Genomic DNA, 27,893 nt, shown 5'->3' with positions numbered 1-27,893 from the left:
CAGACAGACAGAGACAGAGAGGAAGAAAAAATATGCGAATGAAAGCAAGACCTAAGAAGATAAGGGGCAGGTGGGCATCAGGGACCACTCTCTGAGCAGCCCCAGATTAGGGATTTTATTAGGGTCATTCCTTTCCCTCTCAACCCGTACTTTGGGAAATACAGTCTGGCGAGGAGATGGCTGATCTAGAAATCTTGTTCAGAGGAGAGCAGGGAGAGAGCCCTGCCCCAGTGTGGGTCTTAACCAGAGGCTGTGGCCAGGGGAGACACTTAGGTTCATGAGAAAGAAAAGAAAATCACTCCACAGAGATAATATGGGATGCTGAGAGGGATGAGAGAGAGAGAGGCCCTGGAAGCATTTCTATGGAGTCTTTTCAGATCCCCTGGACATGCTTGGCTGTAAGGACCGGCTGGAGGCTGGCAGAGAGCAGACCAGTGGCCTCTCGCTGCAAGAGTGAGGTTTCTTCTTCTGTCTTCTCTAGGTTCTTAACTCTTCTTCATGACAACATCAGCCCCTGAAGGTTGAGAGGTAACAATGTCATTTGTAAAGGTGAGTCTTTGTTTCCACAGAACTGGTCCTGGGGAACGGTGATGACAGAGGACAGCAAAGGCCTGAGGTTAAACGCATGGCCCAGGGAGGGAATGGACCACACTTCAAAGAAAAGATCTGGGGTGAGAGAAATGGAGGAAGTAAAGCAGGAAAGCCAGCACAGGGTGGAGATTTGGGGTGAAAGGACTGGAAAAGAGGAATGAGAGAACCTGCCATATAGAAAAATGGAAACGCATTTTTTCTTCAAGACACGTTAGTACCATCTGCCATAAAACTTCACTAATAAATACTTATCTATGATGGCTACAAATGTGAGTGGTACCCTGTCAAGTTGTGCAGTATACAACCTGCATAACAGTATACTGCAATTCTGCTGCTGGATATGGTAAGCCCATGGAGAGACAGATTAGTAAACAGGAATTCTAGAATGCTTTCCTCTGTGGGATGTGATATATGTTCCCCTTTGCCATCTCTTCAAGAACCTTAAGGGGAAAAAAAAATTACACTGCTTTTTCACAGCTTTTGGAGTGAGATTTGTTTTTCTTTTTAATGTGGCACTGTAGGAAACCAGGCCTGAAGGCTGAAGCAGTATGGCTCAGATATATTTGGATGACACTCATTTGCCCACACGGATAACAGCATGTGCATTCCAGAAATGCTGACAAAGCGGCCTCAGTGTCACAGTAATCAGTCTCTGAAGTCCAAGGTCCCTCTTCTGTCAGGAAGGTCACTGGACAAGGCTTTTGGGTCTGGCCTGTGGGATCTCTTATGCACATATCTGAAACAAAATCACAGAGAATGGAAGTCTAAGTGAGATGCGGTTCTGAGGCCAACTGGGAGAGCTGGTCCCAAACCAGGCTGTCAATACAAAAGTAGAGAATCTCCCAAATAGTGTGGGAGGGTCTGGAAAGTAGAAAAGCTGCAAATCAGGTGCACAGGAGGGGCTGGAAGGATGCTGGAGTGTCCGCTGATGCCTGCAGTGATCTCCTGAGCATTCCAGTATGGACATGGGTGGGTTGGGTTCATTTAAAGAGGCTTTGCGGGCTTCCCTGGTGGCGCACTGGTTGAGAGTCTGCCTGCCGATGCAGGGGACACGGGTTCGTGCCCTGGTCTGGGAAGATCCCACATGCCGCGGAGCGGCTGGGCCCGTGAGCCATGGCCGCTGAGCCTGCACGTCCGGAGCCTGTGCTCCGCAACGGGAGAGGCCACAAGAGTGAGAGGCCCGCATACCACAAAAAAAAAAAAAAAAAAAAGAGGCTTTGCAAGGATGAACATGCAGAGAAGAGCAGCAGGGCTGTGCGTGGCCCCCTCACTCCCACCGAGGTCTGTCTTGCTGCCACAGAACTCCTGGAGGCTTGCCTGGGGAGCAGGCTGCCTTGAAACACTTTGGGAGCAGATGTAATGGGGAGAGGCAGCAGCGCTCAAAATTGGTTGAGAGCATCAGCCTGCTGGAAGCTGGCCCGAGTCACAGTCCCTGAAGCTCTGCGACCTTTCATCTTTGGCTCCCAATTCCCCTTCATGAAGTGAGGGAGAGGCAGGCGCTAGAGAAGGGGTCAGAACTATGAATCTCACCAGCTGGCTAAGCGGGATTATTGTCGGGCAATAAATCCAGGGTCAGGCATGTTTACGAGGCTCTCGGAAGCTGCATGAACAATATCATTTAGAAAACATTTATGCTCACAAGGTGAAGGCAATCCCTCCCTCTTTATTTATGAGGCATGCTGGGTAATTAAGTGAGGGCTGGGAAGGAGGACGTTGGGAGAAGATCACCCCTAAATAATCCCGCCTGGTGAAGCCACCATCTGGGTTGTTGAACAGGAGAGATGGTCCCCATATGGTTGGATAGTTTTTGAGCAGTGCCTGGATCCCAGGGCTGAGGAAGAAATACCCGAGAAACATACGTGGGCTCACACAGACGGATCTGGAGGGTAGGGACCATGTCTTATTCCTTAATAGATCCCTGGCACCAAGCACAGTGCCTGGCATATGAGAGCTGCTGGATGTATGTTGTTGAATAAATTCATTCATTCAACAACTTGAGTGCTACCACATGCCGGATACTGTGGTCCCTCATACCACTTAGAAACAATGAACAAAACAGACAAAGCCACTGCCTTCGTGGAGCTTACAGTCCTGCAGAGGAATCAGGCACTGAAGAAACTATGACTCAAAGGCTCATTTCACTGTGGTTGACTTGCCTTTCCTCAACTACTACAGTTAAGGGGAAAGGAAACAAAATGGAATGCATTAGCATTAATTAGACATTGTGCCTTGCAAGGCCAAGTTATTATTAATACAAGGAACCTTGACAACTAACTCAAGGTCAGAACAAAGGCAGGCGTTCTTCTAGCATGAAAAGGTTCAAGAGTTCTGTTGACAGGAGGGCTGGGGCTCGTGCTTGTTTCAAGTCACTGTATGTTAGGGCAAGTTTTTGTGTAGCGATAGATAACTGGAAGGAAACCCACAAAGCAATAAGTTCTTTCTGCTGGAGTCTTGACTCATCTGAGCACCTATCAAGTTCTGAACAGGCTCAGCTCAGCAGGAAGCTCCCCTGTTGAGCCCCATTGCGCCCGAGGCCCTCCTCCAGCTCTCCTGTTCCTGACCCAGGACGTTAACGCTGCCCTGAGGTCACCCCAGAGCCTCACTGGTCTCAGCGACCTGCGTGTAGTGGGAAGTAGCTGCATAGCACAGGGAGATCAGCTCGGGACTTTGTGACCACCTAGAGGGGTGGGATAGGGAGGGTGGGAGGGAGACGCAAGAGGGAAGAGATATGGGAACATATGTAGATGTATAACTGATTCACTGTGTTATAAAGCAGAAACGAACACACCATTGTAAAGCAATGATATTCAAATAAAGATGTTAAAAAAAATAAAAAATCCCAGGCCTGGTTGTCCCAGAGCTTGGGTGCCTCCAACCTTTGCTGCTGGAGCGCCCCCTGGGGGACAGTATAGGGTCCTATGAGGACAGGATGCTGGGCTCAGTGCCAGGTGGAAAGAGATGGCTGGGAATGCAGAGAGTAGCAAGAGGATGGTGGGTCATCTCAGCAGGCAGGGGCCAGGGAAGGTGTGTGTTGGGGGGGGAATCCAAAATCATTCAGTAGGTATGTCTTCAGAGAAGAGCATTTTATGCCATTAAGTAATACCAAGTTGGGCGTTATGAGTGATGTAGTCTATCTTTAAGACTTAAAAAAGACATTTAACCACCAATTTCTGCTTAGTGCTTTACTTATGCTATTAAGCTTCCATTTCATGCACAAATGAACTATGCAGAGAATGCCGTAGCTTAGTTGCAGCAGGCAAACAGTGGCTGAGCTAGAGTCTTCCTATGACTCGGGTGTCAGTGCGCAAAAGGATGTTGGATGCAGCTCTGGCAGATTAACAAATTAGCTCTGCCGCTGTTACCTATAGTGTTGCCCAAGTGTCGGGGAGATTCTAAAACTCGAGGATTGAGAGGTAGAGGGAGGGAGCTGGCAGCTCTCTGAGCTGCCCCCGGCTTCACTGACACCTGGGTAAGCTCCCAGGGGCTGTGTGATTTTCAAGGTCCAGAAGCAGCCGCTATCTGAGAGTCAGGTGTTCCTCTCTCAGAAGCAGCCTCCAACCAAGGGTTCTCAGTTTCACAGTATCTGAGCAGCAGTCCATCAACTCCTAGGTAAGAGGGCAGGTCCCACGAGAACCTCTGATTTCTTTTTTTATTTGTTTGTTTGTTTATAAATTGAAGTAGAGTTGACATACAGAATTATACTAGTTTCAGGTGAAAACAACATAGTGATTCAACATTTATATACATCATGGATTGATCTCCATGATAAAAAGTCTAGTAACAGGGCTTCCCTGGTGGCGCAGTGGTTGGGAGTCCGCCTGCTGATGCAGGCGACACGGGTTCGTGCCCCGGTCCGGGAAGATACCACATGCCGCGGAGAGGCTGGGCCCGTGAGCCATGGCCGCTGAGCCTGTGTGTCCGGAGCCTGTGCTCTGCAACGTGAGAGGCCACAACAGTGAGAGGTCTGCGCACCGCAAAAAAAAAAAAAAAAAAATGTCTAGTAACAATCTGTCACCATACAAAGTTGTTGAAATATTATTGAATGTATTCCCAGTGCTGTGCATTACACTCCTGTGACATATATTTTATAACTGGAAGTTTGTACCTCTTAATCCCCTTCACCTATTTCCCCTAACCTCTCACCCTTCTCCCCTCTGGTGACCACCAGTTTCAGAACCTCAGATTCCTCAAGGAATGACTTCAAGCTCTGCCCCCAGGATCTCGGGGTACATATACACCCTTCTCTGCTCTTAGGGATACTTTTAGAAGCACAGACCCAGACCTCTTTCTTCCTCCACAACTGACCAGCTGTTGTCCTCAGCTTTCAAGTGAGGTTGTAGGATGGAAGACCTGAACAAGCTTTCACCCATCTTATTCAACAATCCCCCTAGATCCTAGTTAATCTTACTAAGTCTGGCTTTAGAGGAAGAGAGAGTAAGCAGGAGCTTTATGATCCAATATTAGTGGCTGCAAATATCTCCCCATCTGGACTCACCACACCACCTGAAATTCTATCATTTGAGAATTAGCACTCTGAGTAAAGGCATGGCATCTCCAGGAAGCCTCTTAAATTTCAAAGCACCCCAACCATGGTACCATCTGAACCCTTGTTACCCATTAAAATGTTCCAGTCCTTCTCAGCAGCTGGGACTCCCACACACCCTCAGCCCCAGTGAAAACACATCACTCACATGGTTCCTTGACTCACAGCCTCCACTCCACTCTCTGCCTTCACCAGTTTTGCCTTCTGTTTCCCAAAGTGTACCAAACAGTTCTGGCTTCTGCTCTAATGATGCCGTCTCCCCGTTTATGGCTTTAACTCCATCTCTGATTTATCCTTAGCATTCTTTCTCAAACCACAGCTCAGAATTTGCCTCCAGTGGCTCTGACCTGGGCCAACCTGGGCAGCCTGGCTGGTTGCTTGGGATCGCGCACCCTTAAACACTTTTCATATCTGCCAGGCCTTTGACGGAGCAGGACAGCCAACACCTTAGCACTGGTGAGTGGGGCTCTGAGGGAAGAATGGAGTTCCTGGGAAAGACCTTTCTGAGCAAGAAGCCCTATCAGACAGAGCTTTGGGGGCTGTTTTGGGGGTTTCAGCACTATGCACTGGGTAGGCTGGGCTGGGGGAGGGAACAGAGGTGGAGAACGCCAAAGGCCGGCCATGCCACACGCTCCATGGTGTTGCACGTAGCAGCCCATTTTATTGTAATCCTGGCTCACAGTCCTTGGCTCCAATTTACTAGTGAATCCTAGGACAGTCACTGACTCAGAGAGGGTGACAGTTGGAAGGAAACTTCCTCTTGCAAGTCCAGAGAGACAAAGGGCCTTGACCAACATCACAAAGCCATTGAGTGGTGAAGCTGGACTCTGCCATCGGTGTCCCTGCTGTCGTCCCTCCTCCCTGTTTGTGCTCCGGCTGCTGGCCTCTTAGTTCAGCACCATTTCCAGGGAGTAATTCAGGTGGACAGTAGCCGACAGAGGCGCTGAGGTACAACAATGACTGCAAAGAGGTGAGAGACCTGGGCTGCCTGTGTGGACCACACCCAGGTGGCAGAGGAAACTGGGCTCTGCCAATGCATATGAATCCGTTTATTTACCAGTGGGATGGGGACAGTTTGTGATGAATCAATTCCTTTATTCTCTATGTGATTTCAGTCTTGCTCAGAACAGTCCATGAAGCATTTCCAGCTAGGGGACCCCTGGGAATCTGAGCTGGATTATGGGCACTTATCCATCTATCTAATAAACATTTTTAGACACCAGGAGTATGCCTGGCTCTGTACTAGGTATTGAGGATCCAACAGTAGATAAGGCAGTCAAGGTACCCGCACTCAAAGACCTCGATGTATGATCATGTATGATGAAGGATTTAGATAAATCATATCATATACAGATCAATGAGTGCTATGAGCTGGAGAAGTCCAGAGTGCTATGATAAGGTGACCATACAATTTATTGTCCAAACCAGGATACTTAGGAGAATAAAAGGAGGCACTATTAATGATTATGTCAGGACAAAAGATGAAAACTAAGACCATTCTGGGTAAATTAGGAGATCTGGTCACCCTAGTTATGGAGATAAAGAGGAGGAGAAAATAAAAATCAATAAGGGGAGGCTTCCTAGGAAAGGGTACCTACAAGCTGACTTGAAATAACTTTAGTACGGTGAGGATTCCCAGAATACATTTTGATAAGAAAATTAAGGCTGTATCAGAGATTCAGAATCTAGCCTCATTCACCTTACCCACTGTGACATGCAACTGCTCTTAATTTATCCAAAGTCATCCCCTCCCCCAAGGCATGCCCCTGCCACAGTCAGATGATCTCCCAGTAACCTTTACCCACGTCCATCCTTCAGGAAGGAAAGCTGTTTCCAGAACTTACCAGGCACAAGTCCCAATTACAAAAGCACCCTGACCCTCCAGAGCGATTTGAATCTCCTCCTTTTATGCAAGACCAGGAGTGATCAGAGCAAAACTTCTTTTCCAAGTATCAGATAATGTCAAGTTTTCTACCTGCTCAAAAAGTTTTTACCCTTGGTTGAATCAATACTTTCCTGTAATTTCTTTCTAATGTGAAACGTCTCATCCCTTTTCCTCTCTCCGTTCTCATCTGGTTTTTATGTCTAAGGAATGTCCCAGATGTTTCCCCCGCTGATGTCTTATTCCTCGTCACTCATGTTCTGACCCCCTGCCATATGAGCATTCTCCAAAAACACACTGGCACCCTCCCTCCATGGGACATTGTCATCCATAGCAAAAAAGAAGAAAACTGAAATACAGGCACCAACAGGGAGAAAGGGTCCACTTGCTGAAGTGACCCATCTGGTTTCAAACAGAATTATTGATCAGTTAAACTCCTGAAGAGGCATAACTCGCCAGGGAGCTGTGGTCATAGCTAAGAGGTAACGAGGAACAGAGATGGGGGTCCTCTCAGATGCCACGTGGGCTCCAGTCTGGTGGGGAAAGCCAGGGGCCAGTGGATGTGATGGGAAGATAATTACAGCAGGCAAGAGCTCTCATTGTCTTGTGTAAACTCAGCCTGGGGCACAGTGCCTCATCCACCCAGACTTCTTTGATCTGGGGAGGCTAGGATGTTTCTAGAAGTAATAAGGTAAGAGTCAAAATAAGCAACTTTCACCCACGTAACTGTCTCACCAAACTCAAGAACATTTTAAGTGTGCTATTTATAATTAGTTTTGACCTGACAGTTGTTAGTTAGCTTTATAAGTAAGTGGGGTAAAGTCCCAGAGCATTTCATGGCAAGTTCTTTCGCACAATTGACATTAAAAACCAATAAAGGGTAAAGTTTTGGTGCAGTGGAATTTGCTATAAGGGGCAGCTTTTTAATTCAGCTGCTGCAGCTGCTGTGTGTGTGTGTGTGTGTGTGTGTGTGTGTGTGTTTGTGGTGGGGGAGATGGGAGGAGAGAGAGAGAACAGAGGTGGAGGAATTGATTCAAAGAGAGACAAAGAAAACAACCCTAGAAGAAGGACTTTTGAATAAAACGGGAAGTCTTTCATACACATCATTAAACTGAGAAGGTACACAGAGCTCTAACCAACACCTTGGGAGATCATAAAAGCCCTCCCACCACCAAAGAAGACATTCTAAGACTTTTCCGAGGCTTTTGCATTTGGGAGCTGTCCTTTCTGGGGTGCCTGTGGTGTGGAGGTCTGTGCACTAACAATTAGGAGTGAAAATTGAAGGTGAAAGAGGAGGTAGTATGATTGATAGATTCTATCTGGCCAAAGCAGTTATATATATTCAATACTGAGCAGCTGCAGGCTGCCACTGAGAAATCTCCATAACCTGGCATCATCTCCAGTGCTCACAAGAGACCTTTCTGGTGGATGCCAGACTGAGGTACAGAGGAGATGATGGGGTGACAGACGCAGAATCAGGTGACAAGGAAGAGGCTCTGGGTCAGGCCAGGTCAGGGACAGTCCCTGCCTCTTCTCCTCCACCCCCGCCCTCCACTCCAGCTCCCAGCACCACCATCCTTAGAAAGAGAGATGGGTAATTAACACCAGCCCTACAGGGTCATCGTAACCGAATAGTCTCTGTAATTGGCTGTATTAAAGCTTTGTATCTGTGTACAGTTTATTTCCAAATGTGCGGGTTCAGTTCCTCTCAACAAATCCCTTTGAGGGTCCTAATAAAATACCATTTACAATTTATAAAAAAAAGTACCCCCATGAAATAAACCAGGTTTCTGTGTCACTTGCAAGGTAGTGTCCAAACAGTAGCTACTCCCATGGGAAAGCCCAGCCCCTTACAAATACACCTCACACATTTACAGCAAATGCAATTTACCTTTGGTTCTGTGTCAAAAGCTCTGACACTTGTAAGATGAGGATGGCATGACACCCAAGGGCGGAGGACCCTCATCAGCAGGATCCCCCAGGCTGGATGTCCCCAGCTGGCATGGAGATCGGCTTCTGGTCCCTAAGCCAACATCTGTGTCGAACTTTGGGGTCAAACGGCGTGATTGTGGCCTGAAATATGAAGGATTTAAACAATGCAGAACATCATTTCTGGTTTATTACCCAGACTAGTGTTTTCTGTGGAAGGGTTGATGGCTTTGGTTTATGAGAACCAATTAACACATGACAGATTCCTGGAGCCTTGAAAATTCATTCTCTTGTCTTTTCCCCTAGAGTTCATCCATCCCTTTCTCTCTCTCAATCACTCCCCACCACCACCCTCCCCCCCACACACACACAACACAAATATTCTTTCTCTTGCTGTAACAATTGGACCATTATGGACTAGAAAACGGGTGTGTTCAAAGTAAACATAAGCAGAAGTGGGGGAAAGATTTCTAAAGGGCGGGGGTCCTCAGACTACCTGAGTCATCTGTAGCCCGCAGAGCTACAAGAACCCCCGTAAACCATCTAACTGGGCAGTTTCCTTTTACAGGTGAGGAAGCTGAGACCCAAAGATGAAAGTTAGTAACACAGGGAGTCTGTGACTTCCTAACACTCCCTGTTAAAGAAGTTGGTCTCGCCCACAGCCTACTTACACGCATCCATCTCTAGCTTAAAGCCGTAGTAGGGATGTTGTTCCACGTACCCCTGCTCTGCACATGCCCGAAGAAGACCACCAGGCCCACCTACTTTACTCATTTTAAGTCATGGTTTTCTTTAGAGGACAGGAGACAGAGTAAGAACAGCCACAGATGGGACGGTTAACTTCCAAGTTCCCTCCCAAATGAGCATCTGGCCCTTGGCATTACTGAGATCTAGAGTGGTGACATGATTTGAATGGAATCGCACAGCTGCCTAGAGAAAGCCCGGTGGGAATCAGGTCTCCTCATTCTTTCTTTTTTTTTTGCGGTACGCGGGCCTCTCACTGCTGTGGCCTCTCCCATTGCGGAGCACAGGCTCTGGACGCGCAGGCTCAGTGACCATGGCTCACGGGCCCAGCCGCTCCACGGCATGTGGGATCTTCCCGGACCGGGGCACAAACCCGTGTCCCCTGCATCGGCAGGCGGACTCTCAACCACTGCGCCACCAGGGAAGCCCAGGTCTCCTCATTCTTGAGCCCTTGAACTTTCTGCTCTGGGTATTCCTGCTCCACTGTCTGCTGGAACCTCAGCTCCAGCCTAAGCTCCATTTTAGCCTCATAGCCATGAAACCAGAGCTCCTGGCTTCCTTCCACACTGGGTGACGAGGGGAAGGAAAGGGGAATGGAGAAGTATGTGAACAGGGAGTCCCGGAGGGCCATGCACCGAGCCCCAAGCCCAAATCTCTCTCCTTCTGCTTAGCACAAGCCCCAGACAGCAGAGGAAAGCCATAGTGAGGTCACTGCATTCCTGGTGGATAAAGAGCATCTTTGTCCACTCCTGCCAGGCCTCTGGCTCCGGGTTGACTCAGGCTGGCAGCCTCCATCTGAACATTCTCTCCCTGCCGAAAAACGTGCTTTCTCGGAATCTCAGGACACACACAACCATGGAAAAAGTAAGTAAGTACAGACCCACAGAGGGGTTGCGCGCACACACACACGCACACGCACACACTCAAGTACACCTTACCCCTAGGAGCAAACACTGAAGAATAAACATATAGCCCAGCTTCATCTCCAGAAGAAGATACCAAAAGTGCTTGAATTAACCAGTATCAGTGTTTCAGGCCTTGATAATCTCCAATTTCCTCAATTTTCTTTTCTGGAAAATGGGAATAATAATACCTACCTTGAATGGTTGTTGTGAGAATTAAAGAAAAATAGAAAACCCTTAACCTAGGGTCTGCATCAATAAAATATCATTTTTGCTATTAAAATCCTTTGTTGGGGCACCTTTCCGCTTCACAATCCTCTCTCCTTTCTCTGATCATTTCCTTCCTATCCAGAGACATGGGTGTGTTGGTAAGAACAGCACTGACCAAAATTAGGGGGAAAAGGGATGCCTCCAGGAGGCATACGACTTATTATGGGCCAGTGGGAGGCTCTTCTCTACAAATTTAGAAATGGAGGCCAGAAAGAAATCAAGCTTTCCAGGTGTCCAGGACTGTAACATGCAAACCCAAGGATTCTTGGTAACCACACTGGGCAGTGTTTACCTGGGAGCACGGAAGCAGGCCTGCAGGTCCCAGGAGAGATATAAGGAGACAAACAGAGAGACACAGCGATGGAAGAAAGAGGGTGCTCGTGGCACCCAGCCCCTTCCTGGGGCCCAGCTACATCCTTTCTCCGGCTGCCACATGGCGACCCTCTAGCCCAATATTTCCCTTATTTTCCTTAAGCTAGCTGAAGTTGGTTTCTGTTACTTGCAACCAATTAGTCTTCACTAGAAAGTGACGATGATGATGACACCATTACCATGATGATTATGTGCACATAGAGATAGACTTTATCTTGACTTTGGTTTCTCCAAACCTACTTTAAAAACTGGCCTGGAGGGGTGGGATAGGGAGGGTGGGAGGGAGGGAGACTCAAGAGGGAAGAGATATGGGAACATATGTATATGTATAACTGATTCACTTTGTTATAAAGCAGAAACTAACACACCATTGTAAAGCAATTATACTCCAATAAAGATGTAAAAAAAAACCCAAAAAGTGGCTTTGTGTTCCTCTTAAAAAGATCGTGCTACACACAGCCCCAGGACCATGGGCAAACCTTTGCCTAGGCCACTGTCCTTAAGTATGGGGAAGAAGGTTGATTGGGAGTGAGACAAACCCACCTGTCTGATTCTCTTCTCCCTGAAGTCAGCTTACTAAAAACTGATGGGTCCTTTGGAGCTCTGCCATTTACCTTGGGCAAATAATTTAACCTTTCTGAGGTTCAGAAACATTTCAATAATACAATTATTATGAATAGCTGTATGCAAGAAACCAGACACAAAGCAGAGTACTCAGTGAGTGGCACCTATTATTACTAAGCTTTCCCCCTTATAATCAACATCCACAGAACTTCCCAGCACACATTTCCAGGTTAACATACTTAATCATGGTCAGATATAAGAGAAAGGGCCCTTTCTTTGCCCTTGGCTGGTGTACTGCACTCCTGGATTGAGAGGGCTGGGAGAGGACCTACACAGCTCTCAGAGGCCCCTACTTGATTCTGTCCAGACCACGCTTGGCTGACACTGTCCCTTCTCTATCTTTGGGCAACGATACTTACCAGTAGCCAATATTTTACTAGGTACTCTAGGAAGATATACAAAGAACAAAAGTAAAACACGTGGTCCTTCCTACACTCCAGAAGCTTATAATAACTGATATTTTAATGAAGCAACATAAGCACCAGCTAATGAGGCACAAATGAAGCGTCTACATGCTGTGAAGGTGCTGAGGAGAGCGGGGGTTGCGAATTAGCCAAGCTCGGAAACAATGTTTGATGACAAGCCATGAAAGAGCTTGAAATGATGATAAGGAAATTGGTAGGGAAGTAACAAGAGTACAGACCCTGTAATAATCTTCACATGTCCATCAGTTATGTGAAAGAGGATCCACTTAGGCAATGAGACGTCTGGGATGAGAGGATGAGCATATAGGGCTGGTGATACAGGTCCTCAAGTCATCTACGTGGTAAAATCACACAAACAAGCGAGTGAGTGGTTTTCAAAACTGAAAACCCTACTAGAACAATCTGGGGGCCTTAAAAATGCTGAAGGATGCCTGGTCCACCTTCCAGAGAATCTTATTTCACTGGTTTGGGATGCTTCCTGGGAATCGGAAATTTGAAAAGCTCCCTAGATGATTCTACAGCCTAGCCAGGGTGGAGAACCACTGCCCTACAGAATGAAGATATGTAGGCTAGGAGCCAGCAGACTTTGTGGGTTTTCTCTGTTGATGAGAATGAGCTAAGTGTGAAAACTTGGGAGATTTGGGACCAAGGGTAACGTAGACATTCTTATAAGGGACCCATCTTCACTCTTCCCTGGAGTCCGATTTCACTCCGTGAGTGATACAAGCTCAGGCATCCTCCCATCGCCTTCTCTGTTGCCACACTGCTCAGACCGCCAGGCCAATGCTCACTGGTCAGTGCCCAAAGGAAAACTTCCAGTGCCTGTGGCCTGATAGACCATTCGTCGTGGGAGAAGGGAGGTCAAGCCCAGCTGAGGGGGCGGTACAAGCCTCTGCTGGCTCTCAGCACAAAGAGAGTGCTGGAAACCGCACATTTCCAAAGTTCTGAATACAGCCTTGCCTCATTGAAGCTGTTCCCACTGGCTAGTATCTTGGCACATGGTGGGAGAGGGCTTGGTGGGGCAGGGAGGGGGCAGGCAAGGAGGACCAAGAACAAGAGTCGTTTCGTTGTTTCAAGCCCAAGGGAGCTCTGGACATCTCTCTGACTATAATTCATTCCAAACTTTAATGAGCAAACCCAAAGAGCTGCAGTCTTTGTATTCTGAGTCTGCATCTAGACTTTGGTTAAGCTGTAATCAGTACCGGTTACGCGTGAGGCACACTATGCTACACGTGAGCTAATACAAGACAAGTATAGAGAGCCCTCTTCTCCTGGGGAGGGCACAGTGTGAAGTGGCTGACCGGTGCATCGTTTTTCCTCTTGGTGACCACCCCCCATGTCTGCACACACACTTAACCACAAAGCTTCTGCAGCCATTTTGTACAACACGGTCCTGCCATGCCCCCCTGGAGACAGTTGTTAGGATAAACGTTGAGCACCTGACCCAAACTGGGCCAATCAGAGGCTTTCCCCAGGAATTTATAAGGAGAGGTCACTCTCTCCATATGGCTGGGCAGGTAACCCAGGAGCTACAGGTGGCTGTGTTTCCTGCTAGAGGGCCAAGAGGCAGAGAAGGGTGAAACTCACAGAGTAACCAAGGTCACATCTCTCCCATCTGGCACCAGCACCCAACCAAGACCAGATCCATCCCTGTGCTTGGGTTCTACAGGACATTTGTGTCACTTCCTTATAATAATAAATTATCCTTTAAAAAGTTAAGCTGTCTTGAGTTTATTTCTATTATTTAGAACGAATAATAATAAAAACTTACAATTACATGGTATTTACTATATGCCAAACATTGTTCTAACTATTCTACCTATATTACCTCATTTAATTTTTACAGCATCTTTCTGAGTTAGGTACTGTAATGATCTCCAGTTTATGGATGAGGAAAGTGAGACACAGAGAGAGTAACCGAGTTACCTAAGTTTTTGCAGACCAAATAGTATAAAATAATACAGCCCTTGTGGATTCATAGTCAGATTCTACCTACAACCTTCTCGTGCAGACTTCATCGAGACAATACACTCAGGACATAGTTAATATCAACACGAGGCATAGGAAAATGCGTCCAAATACCCACAGTTGGGTTTTTGTTTTTGTTTTCGTAAATAAAATGGTGAAATATATTTAGCACACAATAAGGCAAGGCACTGAGAAACAGAGATAAAAAGAAGAAACTGTCTCTACGTGATTAGAGGACTAGAAAAGCCTGCATGCAGCAAGGAAGACACAACACAGCCAAAAATAAAATAAATTAATTTTTTTAAGTGATGCATTTACAAAAAACAAAAGTTTTGATGCTTCAAAACTCTTTTCTGTGTTCTCATAATGTGAACCTTCACGTGCTTAGGAGGCAAAAGATGGGGGTGGGGAGAAAAGGTCCATGACTGAGCCTAAAGCATTCAAGTAAAAAATGGATTTCAATAAAACATGATATAAAAATAAGAAATAACTGTAAGTAGAATTGAAAGGAAATGACATAAAACTCCAGCACAAGGCTGCTCGCTGCAGTTCTGGAAACTTTACGTTTTGCAGCTGCATAGCCATTAGTAATCAGGGTCTTTTCCTTTCCACCTCTGTGAATTTATCATGTGTGATGATGTACAGCAGCCCTTGGGTTTCATGTCAAACAGCTTCTCCTGCCCTTCTAAACCTCAGGGGACCAGGGCTGGACAAGTGTCCAATTCTCCCCAGGGAAATCAAAGGGGAGGTCAGGGCCAGCACTGAGGGGAGGACCCTCCCTGACTCTCGTGTCCTCAGCGGCCTGTCCCATCAGTAAAGAACCACAGCACCCCTTAGGTTTCTTCTCCAAGGGCCTCTCTTCCCATCAGCAAAACTGAAGTCATGGCCCCAGACCAGGGAAGGTTCCTGGGTAGAACACAGCTGAAGTGGTGTCCCAGGAGACATCATCTCCACAGTCATTGGGTTGTGATGGAGTCAGAGCAGGGAGAGGACAGACAGGGGGACATGGCCCTAAGTGGCAGAAAACATCAATGCAAATGCAGCCTGGGTCCTCTCCAACCAGGAGGAGTTTTGCAGGGGGGCGGAATACAAAAGTTGGAAAACTTAAGACTTGGCCTAATGTTCAGCTCCATAAATTTCCCTAATATAATCCTCAAGTCGTGGTTGGACATCTTCATCATCTTCTGGAACACTCTGCCCTGGCTTCTCCCAGAAATCAGCCAGTTGGTGCCAAGCCCAGCAGCTGTCTCCCTTCTGACATCAGGGTTGAAGGAGGCTGGAGTTAGATGATCCTGTAAAATCTCTTCTCACCCTCAGAGTCTCTGACTGCCTACTGGAGTTGTTCATGTTAAATGCTGCCTCCTGAATTTATTAATAGTGGAAAGATTCTTATCTGGGGGGAGTCTTACCTGCATTATCTTCTTTACTTCTCATCCTAAACCTAAGAGGTGGGCACTGTCATCCCCATTTTACATATGAGGAAACTGAGGCTCCGAGCAGTTAGGGGAAACTGCATGGTGAGGAGAGGCAGTGCTTGGAAGCATGGACTAAGTCCATGAACCCGACTCTAAATCTCATCTCTGCTTCTTCGAGCAGCGGAACCTTGAGCAAGTGACTTAACCCCTTGTAAGGGGTAATGAGATGGTGCCTTAGGCCAAGCGCCTAGCACATCATGGGCACTTCATTAATGGTAGCTGCTGGTGTTGGTGGTTATTCTTGTAGAAAGTCACTTGCTCAGGGTCATATGACTAGCAAGAGGGGCTGAAGTGGAACTTAAGCTCAGTCCCTCCAAGATCTGTGCCCTTTCCATGAACTTACACCCTCTGTCAAGTGTGTGCAACCAGAAAGTTTGAAAAATAACCAGTTACTGATCATCAATTCTGTGCTAGGTATTGGACTGGGCACTTTGCACAGGTGATTCCATTCAACCTTAGGAACAGCGATGAGGTAGCTGCCATTCTTCTCCCTATTTTATAAACGTGGAGACTGAGGTACAGCCTCTCTACTGCCCATCTTCATCTGGTAAGTGATGGAGCAGAATTTGACCCCTGAATCCAAAGTCAGACTGGGAACCTCTGCACATTTTGCCTTCCAGGTACAATATTTTTCACCTCTGCACCCAACACTCTGCTACATTCTGGAAGCACACAAAAGTTAAGCCATCTAGGATCTCATCATGCATGGGCTGTTCCTGCGTGGGCTGGAAGCCAGCCTGAAGGTAAAGATGCTGGTCGTGCCTCTGCCAGATTTGGCAGCTTTGCAGAATGTTGCCCAGTTTGGAAGCCAACTCTCTCCTCGGAGTTCTCCCAGCCCACTAGACCCCTCCAGACAGGGGCGCTGGAGGTGTGTCTGCTTTTCAGAGCCTGGGCTGTGAGCCTGACCATGGCTGATGGACTTCCCCATCTGCATCCTCCATCCCTGTCCATCTGAGAATGAAGAGAGCGGCTCATGAGTCTTAACATGAGAGATGGCTCAGCCGGCAGCACAGAGCTAAGTGCTGGGCTAGTGCAAGCGGGGAAGGGGGGGAATGGGACCTGCCACTCAGGGAAATGCAGTGTCAGAATCCTATGATTCCCCACATGAACGGCTTTCGGCTGTATACGGTTTGATATTACAATACAAATCCAGTTGCTCAGTTACTCCAGGCAGGAGACCGGCTGCTCCCTCTAAGGAGAATGGAGGCACTTGCCACCCATGATTCTCTGCCAAGAACGAAACCCTGCACTTTCTGCTACCAGGGGCCCAGCCCAGGAGGCTGAGAAGATCCCCGGGGATGGCAGAGGTTTGGCTCCTGCCATTGCTGCCGTGGTGCCGGGCTTCACAGGGCCTGCTGGGCTAGGTAAAGCGAAATGCTGCCGTGTCAAAAGAAGCGCTTTTGAAGTCTCAGCTTTCATCTCCCGGTGCTCCCCCAAGCAGAAGTGACAAGGAGGGATAAAATGCAATTTATTCACCAGCCCAGGAGGTTCATTTCCAAATACAATAGCTGTGCCAGGCAGTGGGCCTTCCCCAGAACAGACGAAAGGGAAGAAAGAAAAACCCAAGAAAAAGAAAATCGTCTGAACTGAGAATCAGGCCATTAGAAGAGAGCTTTGCAGGGTGACCAGCTGGGCCACAAAGGAAGCCGCTCTCTGTTTGGTGCCTGAGACACCTCTGCCCTGTCTGGAATAAGAAAATGGCATCTTTGGGGAGGATGGCTCTCGTGTGACATTAGAAATAAGGTGACAGGTTAGGAATAAGGTCACTGGTTAGGAATAAGGCCAAAGGCACTGGGCCTCAAAGGAATTAGGCCTCAGGCAAGTAAAGTCCCAGCTCCTCAGCCACTTCCCCAGCCACAGGGAGGCCCTCACCCCACCTGAGGCAGTGGGGCAGCTGGACCTACAGGGATATTGCATTTTCAGGCTGGCTCCCAGGAGGCGGGGTGATTGTTCTGGAGCCGCTCTCAAGGCTGCAGAGAGCAGTCACGTCCCCTCTCTGAGCCTCCATCTGCTCCTCGGCAAAAAGGAGACAAGAATACCTATTTCATCCTGTTGGTTTAGGATGAAAGGCAGTAACGTGTGTTGAAAATACCAAAGTGGTACCTGCCATTCAAAAAGCATCTGAGACATTTTTGAACTGTATCCCTCCTCCCAGAATGCCTGACCCCATCTCATTCTCCTTCTCGTTCTCCAGGCAAACTTTGAATTTATCCTCCCAATCTCCATTTTGGCTTCTATGTGCAGCCTTCTTTGATTCTCCCACACACTCAGGCAGGACTTCTTCCCTGCCATCATCACGTATGTTAGAGCATCCATCATGCTGGATAGGTGTACACCAATGGCATTCATATTTTGGCCAAACACCAAATGTTAAAATCTATAATGGGCCGGGGCTTCCCTGGTGGCGCAGTTGTTGAGAGTCCGCCTGCCGATGCAGGGGACATGGGTTCATGCCCCAGTCCGGGAGGATCCCACGTGCTGTGGAGCAGCTGGGCCCGTGAGCCATGGCCGCTGAGCCTGTGCATCCGGTAGCCTGGGCTCCGCAACGGGAGAGGCCACAACAGTGAGAGGCCCGCGTAGCACAAAAAAAAAAAAAAAAAAAAAAATCTATAATGGGCCAAAGACCAATATCACCATCATAAAACAAACTTTCAGAATTCAGGAATAAATCTGAAATATTACACCATGTAATTATTATTACAACTGTATACATAAAAATTTTAGTAGTTAAATTTCAGAAGTTTGACATTGTAGTTCAAGAACAATACTGCTGGGCTTCCCTGGTGGCGCAGTGGTTGAGAATCTGCCTGCTAATGCAGGGGACACGGGTTCGAGCCCTAGTCTGGGAGGATCCCACATGCCTCGGAGCAACTAGGCCCGTGAGCCACAATTACTGAGCCTGCACGTCTGGAGCCTGTGCTCCGCAACAAGAGAGGCCCGGGCACCGCAATGAAGAGTGGCCCCCGCTTGCTGCAACTAGAGAAAGCCCTCGCACAGAAACGAAGACCCAACACAGCCAAAAAATTAATTAATTAATAAACTCCTACCCCCAACATCTAAAAAAAAAAAAAAAGAACAATCCTGCTGCAGTCACTGGATTCTGATGGATACTCATTTTCAACTGAGATGAGCAGGAGACCAGGATATTTAGAGTGTGTTTCGGTTATTTCCAATATGTTTTTTTCCTTTCATATGCATATTTTTATTATATCTTGACATAAGATGGTTTATTATAGATATTGTTGCACATGATTTTAGAGGTTTTTCTCTTCCAGAATCCTGATTTTGACATATTATTCTTTTTTTTTTTTTGACATACTATTCTTAATTCAAACTCTAAAATGTGAAGACTGAAAATAGAGACTCACGGTCTAAATGGAATTTACAAATGAAACACTAAATACAAATTTTAAAGGTTATTTTGTTTAATGCTATGAATGCTAATACACCAGACAATCCTACAATAGATAAGAATTATGATAGAATCTAATCTCTTCATTCAGCTTGTATTATTATTTAAATTTTTTATAAATATTTCTGTGTTCACAAAGAACATAAAGTTCTCTAGCTAGTACATTTTCAATTTCCTTTTTATTTAACTCTTTCAAGGTTCTGAATAATGTTTCTGCACAAAAAAATTAACAGCTTTCAAAATGATCATGACTTGTACCATTTTAATCTCTCAATAATAAATATATATCTATTCCTAAACTGATTGATAGAATTTCAATATGAACAGTAAGTAGGAGATTTTTTTCACTTCAATTTTCATATATTTGATTGCCACCATCCCCATATAACAAAGGGAATATGTGAATAGAAACAAACCTTAATGGAATACTCTGTATTACTGATGTTGCTAACTGACTTTGTATGTTAGTAACCTACGTGGTCAGAGTAGTTATACAAAGGTCTACGGATGTCAGAAATGAGGCTGAACAGGGCATCAAATTCTGAACTCCCAGCCTTCCAGAGCTCAGCTTCCATTCATGGCGCCACCTGAAGCAGCACCACAAGGGCCCCCAGACGTCCTCTCTGTGCAGAGGGCTCCCAGGGATGCAGCGCACTTCCATTCAATTCATGTCCTCTGCCTTGGACCGGAGCTCCTTCTAGCTTTTTTCATAGGATCGTTGGCTGCTCCCCTAGGCTGCAGTGACGTTTATGATGTCTTTAATAATGGCCAAGGTCATCTATACTCCCTTATTGCCTGCTTCCCTTTATTCTCTCTTTCCTCACCCAGTTCCTGGCAGGTACCTTGAATGGCAGTTGGGCTCACATTTGAACGTTCTGTGGTGATGTTCTTGTTTCTCTGCAGCAGAACCACCATCCTTACTGTACATCCTTGGTTAGCCATTCAGCATCACAATTGTTTTCAGGCACACAAAATAAAAGTCTGGAAGAACACCCAAACCAAGTATACAACATTCATGGCTGACCATCAGCTGAGGGCATTTGCAGTGCACCCATCAGCCAAAGCACACAGAGTGGTCTTTGGAGACATTTTCATTGGTTGAGAGCCTATGAGAACTTTCAGGATTTAAAAAATGTATTTTAACAGCTGAACACTGGAGGTATATATATATATGTATATATATATATATATATACATATATATATATATATATATATATCTCCAAGACAGTCAGCCTTAACAGACAATGCCTGTGTGGTACTTATCTGTTTGCATGTGTCTTTGTCTCCACCAGACTGGTAACTCTTTGAATAAAAGAGCCAAGTCTTTCTATCTGTATATGCCCAGCTTCTTTTTTTCATTTAAAAAATTTCCAACTTTATTGAGGTATAATTGACAAATAAAAATTGTATATATTTTTGGTGTACAAAATTATGTTTTGATATACATATACATTGTAAAATGATTACTGCAATCAAGATAATTAACATATCCATAACCTCACACGGATGTAATTTTTTCTGTATGTGGTGAGAACACTTAGGGTCTACTCTCTTAGCAAATTTCAAGTATGCCATAGAGTATTATTAACTATAGTCACCATGCTGTACAATAGACCATCAGAATTTACTCACCCTGTATAACTTAAACTTTGTACCTTTTGACCAACATCTTCCTATTTTCCTCATCCCCCAGCCCCTGGCAACCACCATTCTACCCTGTTACTCTGAGTTCAACTGTTTTAGATTCCAAATATAAGAGAGATGATGCAGTATTTGTTTTTCTGTGCCTGGATGCCCAGCTTTTAAAGTAGAACCTGCTACATCACAGGAGCTTAACAAACATGAGATGTTTATTAAATGGTGAATGAAGGAGTAAGGAAATTGTCAAAGGGAACCATGATTCCCCCCTCCCAGGTCACCTCTGGGGATGGAAAAGCAGCGTCAGAACAGCCCCCGAGGCACCTGCTCCAGTTCTGCCCTGTGGATCCAGCTGCCTGGTCAACAGAGCAGGAGCCACAGGGACCTCGGGGACCCAGGGTGGAAGGAGCGTGGCTGGACACAGCAGGAAAGGATGAGACACTGGTCTCCACTCGGCAAGAGCCCCTCCACCTCTCCTGGCCAGCAGTTCACATGGACACTGCCCTGGGCTGAGCATCGAGGCCCCAGGACCATGCAAGTGGCAGGCAGCACTCTGGGGTCCCCTCCAGGAGCTCGCAGTCAGTGGGCACAGGAGAACCCCTCTCTCTCCCCTCCCAACCCCCGCTTCTCCCCCAGCCGCTCCACCTGTCCTGCTCTGCCATCCCTCTCTCCCAGTTGGCCGATCTCCTGGACTGTTCTCTATTGAACTCTCTAAGGCTCATTAACTACCAAATCCCTAACTTTACCACCAGACGGATTCAGAGGAGTTATTTTTTGGCTACAGTTATTCTTCCTTTTGAGTATTAATTTCCCTTAACACTTGCCCTATTAATCACTTTAACAATGAAATTAAGACAATTATTTTAATGAGGTAATGGGTGATAAAGAGGGGATGATACATATTTATTACACAGCAGGCCAGAACGTCTTGATAACAGTCAGCCTTGTCAATAACATATTAGATGGGAATGTGCTCCAGGAGGGCTAGGCTGAGGGCTGTTCTCTTTCACTGATTTAAATGCGCCTGTTTCTGTCCCGGCTGCCGCGTCCATGCTTTCAGGCCCCGTAAAGTGGGTACCAGTCACTGAGAGGGACAGGTTGCTATTTTCCTCTGCAATCCAGCGGCGACGCTAGAGGATGCTGCCCACCAGTGCCAGCCCCTGCCTTCCTTCTCTTCTTTTCATCCCCTTCTCCTTCTGATTATAGCTTCTTTACTTCCTCCATCTGCCGCCTTTCTGCACCTTCCCCCCTTCCTCCTCTTCCTGCCCGTTTCCCTTCTCTCCTGACCTCCTCCTGTCCTTACCGCATCAAGCAAGGGAGGTCCACAGTATATTTGTGTCTCATCCCATTCCCCACCTTGTATTTATCTACACCAAGATGCCTCTTTCAGGTCTGCCATCTCCCACTTGTCCTTGTTTATTCTCTTCCCCACCAACAAGAGAGTCATTGTGCTCACTGGGGTCACTGAACTCAGGGAGTGGGAGGGGCATCTAGGTCACAGTGAGTGGAACTGGCACAAAACCCAAGAATCCTGGCCTCCATCGGCTCTCCTTCAGTTGTGAGTAACCGAAGCTGGGAGCATCTGTCGCTTCCTTGCCTCAGGCAGCCCTCCAATATTCAGCCTTCCCATTGGCTGGAATTCATGCAAAAATTCTTGTGAAAAAGAGAGGCCCATTCTTTTAGCTTAAAAACAGAAGGGGATCCAGCCATTCTACTAGAAGAATTGAAAGCAAGAATCCAAACGGATATTCGTTCACCCACGTTCGTAGTAGCTTTATTCACGATAACCAAAATGCGGAAACAGGTCAACACGGATGAACAAAATGTCGTCTGTACATACAGTGGAGTATTATTCAGCCAAAAAAAGCAATAAAATTCTGATACATGCTATGACATGGACGAACTTGAAGATATTATGCTCAGTGAAATAATCCAGGCAAAAAAGACAAATATCATATGATTCCACTTCTGTGAGGTAGTGAGAATAGGCAAACTCATAGAGACAGAAAGTAGAACAGACATTACCAGGGCTGAAAGGAGGGGAAAATGGGAGTTATGACTTAATGGGCACAGAGTTTCTAGAAATTTGGAATGAGGAAAAAGTTCTGGAAATGGATAGTGATAATTATTGTACAACATTATGAATGTATTTAATGCCAATGAACTGTACACTTAAAAATTGTTAAAAGTAGGGCTTCCCTGGTGGCGCAGTTGTTGAGAGTCTGCCTGCCGATGCAGGGGACGCGGGTTCATGCCCTGGTCCGGGAGGATCCTACATGCCGCAGAGCGGTTGGGCCCGTGAGCCATGGCCGTTGGGCCTGCGCGTCCGGAGCCTGTGCGCCGCAACAGGAGAGCCCACAACAGTGAGAGGCCCTCGTACCACAAAAAAAAAAAAAAAAAAAAAGAAATTGTTAAAAGTAAAATTTTATGTTATTGTTTAGTTTGCTACAATAAAAAAGTGGGGGAAAAAAGCAGAAAGGGGAAGGGAGTTAAAACTTTTTTAAAAAGTGGTTCCTAGATATTTTAACTTTTTTTGTTATGGACTACACCACACAATCAGAAAAGTACACAAAGCCAACACATGCATCTTGATGATTTATCACAAAGCAAGCTTCATTGTAACCACTCCCCAGGTCAAGAAATAGACCATGACCCGCCTCCTAGCAACTTTAAATACTGTGGTTTCGCTTTGCCTATTGTTTTACCTTTCTGTAAATAAAATCATATATGCTTTTGTGTTGTAGTTTCTTACACTCAACATTTATTTGAGATTCACACATGCATTTGTGTAAAGCTGCAGTTTATTTTTATTGCTCTACAATATTTCATCCTCATAATACAATTTGTATCTATGGTACTGTGGATGAGTGTGTGGTTGACTTCTAATTCCAGGCTATTGTGCTCTGAATGTTCTTGTTCTTGATTTCTCATACATGAAAAAGAGTTTATAACCAGGTGGGAGTTGCTCAGGCATAGGCTATTAAAATTTAGGAGACAATGCCAAACTGTTTCCCAAAGTAGTTACATCAATTTACACATCTACCAGTAATGAACCAGAGGAAACTATTTTTAGAGTACTTGCTTATGGCACAGGAACTGTGGGGGGAGAGGAAGAAAAACACCCAGAAAGGGATTAAAGCACTAAGGGAGATGCCGTCAGTGCTTACCCAAATGCCCAGGGAGCCTTCTTACCATTTCCATGCACCGCTCCCCAGCTCCTGTAACTTTTGCTTTAAGGCTCCATCCCTGATTCTCCAGGAGACCCACCTGGTGGCTGTGTGCCCAAAGGTACAGACAGCCAAGAGGCAGTGCCCAGCAGATTAGTTCCCCCCACTGTCCCCTGTCCCATGTTTACCCTCAGCCATTGACTAGTGGGTATATACTCAGCTCTCTTGTCTCTGATCCCAGCAAACATTGAGGCATCATTTACATCCTAGAGATTCCCCGCAGGATCAGGCTGACAACAGTGTTCACGAACTCTGCCCGAACTTGTACCCTTGGTAGCTTTTCTCTCTTCCTTCACTCCCTTCCAGTTCCTTCTGAAGTCTTTTCCTTTATAAATCATTTGCAAAAGAATCCTTGTCCCAAGAACTGCTTCTGAGGAACCCAAACTAAGAAAGGTACCCAGACCTATGAAAACCCAAGCATATGAAATTAGAGCAGCCTTTCCCTCCTATAAGCCCTGGATTCCTCCACTCTATTATAAAGGAGTCAAATTACTGATTCCAAAGACCCAAAATTCCATTTTTGTATAAAATTTGATGATGTTGGTGCCATCCCTACCCAAACATAACCACTAAGAAAGAATAAGTCCAACCAAAATCCCAGATTCTCGGAAAGACCTCTCAAACCTCCTCCCCACAATCTTTGCATATTGATGGAGGCCCCCAGACACTGGCGTGTGTGTGTTCACATGCTTGTTGGGGAACTGTTAAGTAAATCAATATTGTAAGAAAAAAATGGAAGTAGATTCATAGAAATAGACTCAGAGAAGCTGATGGGAAAACTATGAGAGTTTAGTACACTGATATGCATGGCAGATGTGAGCTGTTATGGCACAGCCAGTCTGCAATGCTGACAGGGGCTGTTGTGAGGACAATGGGCACTTTCCTGGATCTTTTGCCATCACCGGCATGCCATTTGCATGGCCACAATGTGGAGAAAGAGCTTTCACAACTGATCATCTCATCCCCACAGCAGCCCTCCAAGGTAGTGTATCCGTGCCTTTCATACTCATGAGAAGACTAAAGATCAGAAAGGTTAAGAGACTTACCCAAGGCCACAAAGCCAGTAAGTGGAAGAGCTGAGTCTGAAACCTGAGTTTCATGACTCTAGACCTCAAAGAAAAAGAGAAGAGGTCAGAAGGCTGACTCAGCACAGCAAAAGTTAACATTAATCCAAGTTTACTGTATGACAGGCCCACAAAACAGGCGCCATTATTAAACTCGCTTTACAAACAAGGAAAGTGAGGTGTACAAAGTCTTAGTCACTTGACTAAAAGTGGCCAGTGAAAGAGGTGGAATTCTAGGCCAGATAAATAAGTATGCTTCACTATGAACCAAGATCGGAGGCTCAGTTCAGAAGAATTTATGAAGCTCTTGGGACTCAGAACAGAGAAGACAAGACAAGGGTGAGACAAGGGTTTGGGGCAAAATCAAATGGATACTGTGGAGTAAATTTCAGTGGATTTGCAGACAGCAGTTTCAACCCAAAGCCAAAGATGTTTAGGTAGGATTCTGAAAATACCTCTCCCCACCACACACACACACACACACACACACACACACACTCACACACACACACACGTAGGGTCCTGGGAAACTGAAAGAGAGAAATACACCTCTGATTGAGCAGGAAAAATATGTCATTCAGGGTAAATAAAGAGTGAATGGGCAAGATTGGGCAGGGACCTCAAAGGTCTTGTTTAGAAGAGCCTGCTGGCTGGAAAGAAGATGAAACACGTGACAGATTAATGCTTTAAATAGGGCCAGGTTAACTGAAGATGGTGAAACCTGGTACCCATAATCATAAAATCTGCATTCATATTTTACCATAAACACTAGTAAAATAGATGTGCCCTTATGTGGCTGCATTCTAAAACGATAGAATTAGAGATCTCTGCAGAGAAGTACAGGGTTCCCAACTGTGTATCTCAAGCATGGCTGGGAGGGAAGACCTTGTCTCCCTCAGGCAATGCAGGCAGAAGACCTGTGAAAGCAGGACACAAATCCAGCATCACAAATCCATTAACTCCATGCTCAAATTCGTTGTTTGTTATCCAACAAACATTGAGTATCTACTATATGTCAGACACTCTGTTAGCTCTGGGCTTATAACAGTCATTGAGTCAGATATAGCTTCTGACTCCACAGAGCTTAGTCTGGGTTGGTCGGGGGGGAGATGAGGAGGTGAGCCAACAATTACTGGAGCACGTGGAGTGGAGAGGGCACTAGGATGGAGATGCCTAGAAGGACAATTAGCCCAGGCTTGGGGTCAGGGAAGACTTCCTGAAGGGGATGATATCTTAACTGTAATCTGAAGGATGAGGAGGAGTAGGCTGGTGAATTGGGGGTAGAGAGTGTTTATGGTGGGGAATGGAGAGTGTTCTGGACAGAGGGAATAATACACACAAACACTTGGAGGTAAGAATGCTCACGATGCGTTGGAAGAACTAAACGTGTTTGGGTGTGATTGAGACATAGGGAGTGAAGTGAGAAGAGATGAGACATGAGGCTGGGGGACTGGGAAAAGCCAGACTGTAGTGAGACTTTCACGCCAGGTTAAAGAGACTGTTATAGACTGAATTTTATCCCCTTGACCCACCAAGTTCATTTATTGAAGCCCTAACTCCTAGTACCTCAGAATGTGACTGTATTTGGAGATAAGGTCTTTAAAGAGATCATTAAGGTCAAATAAGGTCATATGGGTGGGCCCTAATCCAATCTGACTCATTTCCTTACAAGAAGAGGAAATTTGGGCATACAAACAAATACCAGGTACACACATGCACAGAAAAGACCACATGAGGTCGCAGCAAGAAGGCAGCCACCTGAAAACCAAGAAGACAGGCCTCAGAAGAAACTAAACCTGATGATACTGTTATGTTGCACTTCTCTGTTGACTACTATATTGAGTCTGCCAATCCATGAGCATGGTATGTTTCTGCATTTATTTAGATCTTCCTTGATTTACTTTGCCAATGTTTTACAGTTTTCAGCATAAAAGTACTGTGCATATTTTGTTAGATTTGTGCACAAATATTTCATTTTTTGAGAAATTGTAAATAGTATTGTATTTTTAATTTTAGTGTCCATATATTCATTATTAATATAGAAAATACAATTAAGTTTTGTATGTTTTCTTGTCTCTTGGGAACTTACTGAACTCACTTATTAGTTCTATGAGGTTTTTGTAGATTCCTTGGGATTTTCTCTGTAAACAATCATGTCATCTTCCAATAGGGACAGTTTTATTTTTTCCTTTCTGATCTGTATGCCTTTTATTTTTACTTCAACCTGGACATTTGGGGTATTATGTTACTAGACTTTGGATTTTATTTAAACCTTGTTTTAGTGGACTTCCTCTGACACAGTTTTGGTAGGGCAAGGGTTGGTGTTACCTCATTACTGTCAGGTGGGAGTAGAAGCCTCACTAGTGTCAGACTCCCCACTCACCTCCCTTGACACCCTAGGGATCAAGATCCTCAATTCTGCTGGAGAGGGATGAAAGCTCAGGTTCCCCACATGGCCTCCACTGACACCACTGGGTTGAGGGTGGCCTCATTGCCTCTGAGTTGTCTCTCCAGTGGACCTCCTCTGACACTAACCCATTGGGGGAGAGAGAGGCCCCTTGTAACAGCCTGATGGGGATGCAAATCCAGGTCTCCAAGTGCTCCCCACTGACACTGAAGCACAGCGGGGTTGGTGGGAGATAAAATTCCCTTCTCTCTATTGGGCTTTCTCTGATAGCATGCAGCAAGGGGATTAGAGCACACAATGACAGCCTAGCCTGGCAAGGGTGGGAGTCCAGGGTCCCCACTCAGCCTTTGCTGGTGGAGTTGGGGGTGAGGCCACATTTTTTCCTATGGTGTTTGGATGGAGTAGAGAGATTACTCTC

Source organism: Hyperoodon ampullatus (assembly GCF_949752795.1).
Source record: "Hyperoodon ampullatus genome assembly, chromosome: 7".
Lineage (NCBI taxonomy): Eukaryota > Metazoa > Chordata > Mammalia > Artiodactyla > Ziphiidae > Hyperoodon > Hyperoodon ampullatus.
This window is presented reverse-complemented; position numbering follows the sequence as displayed.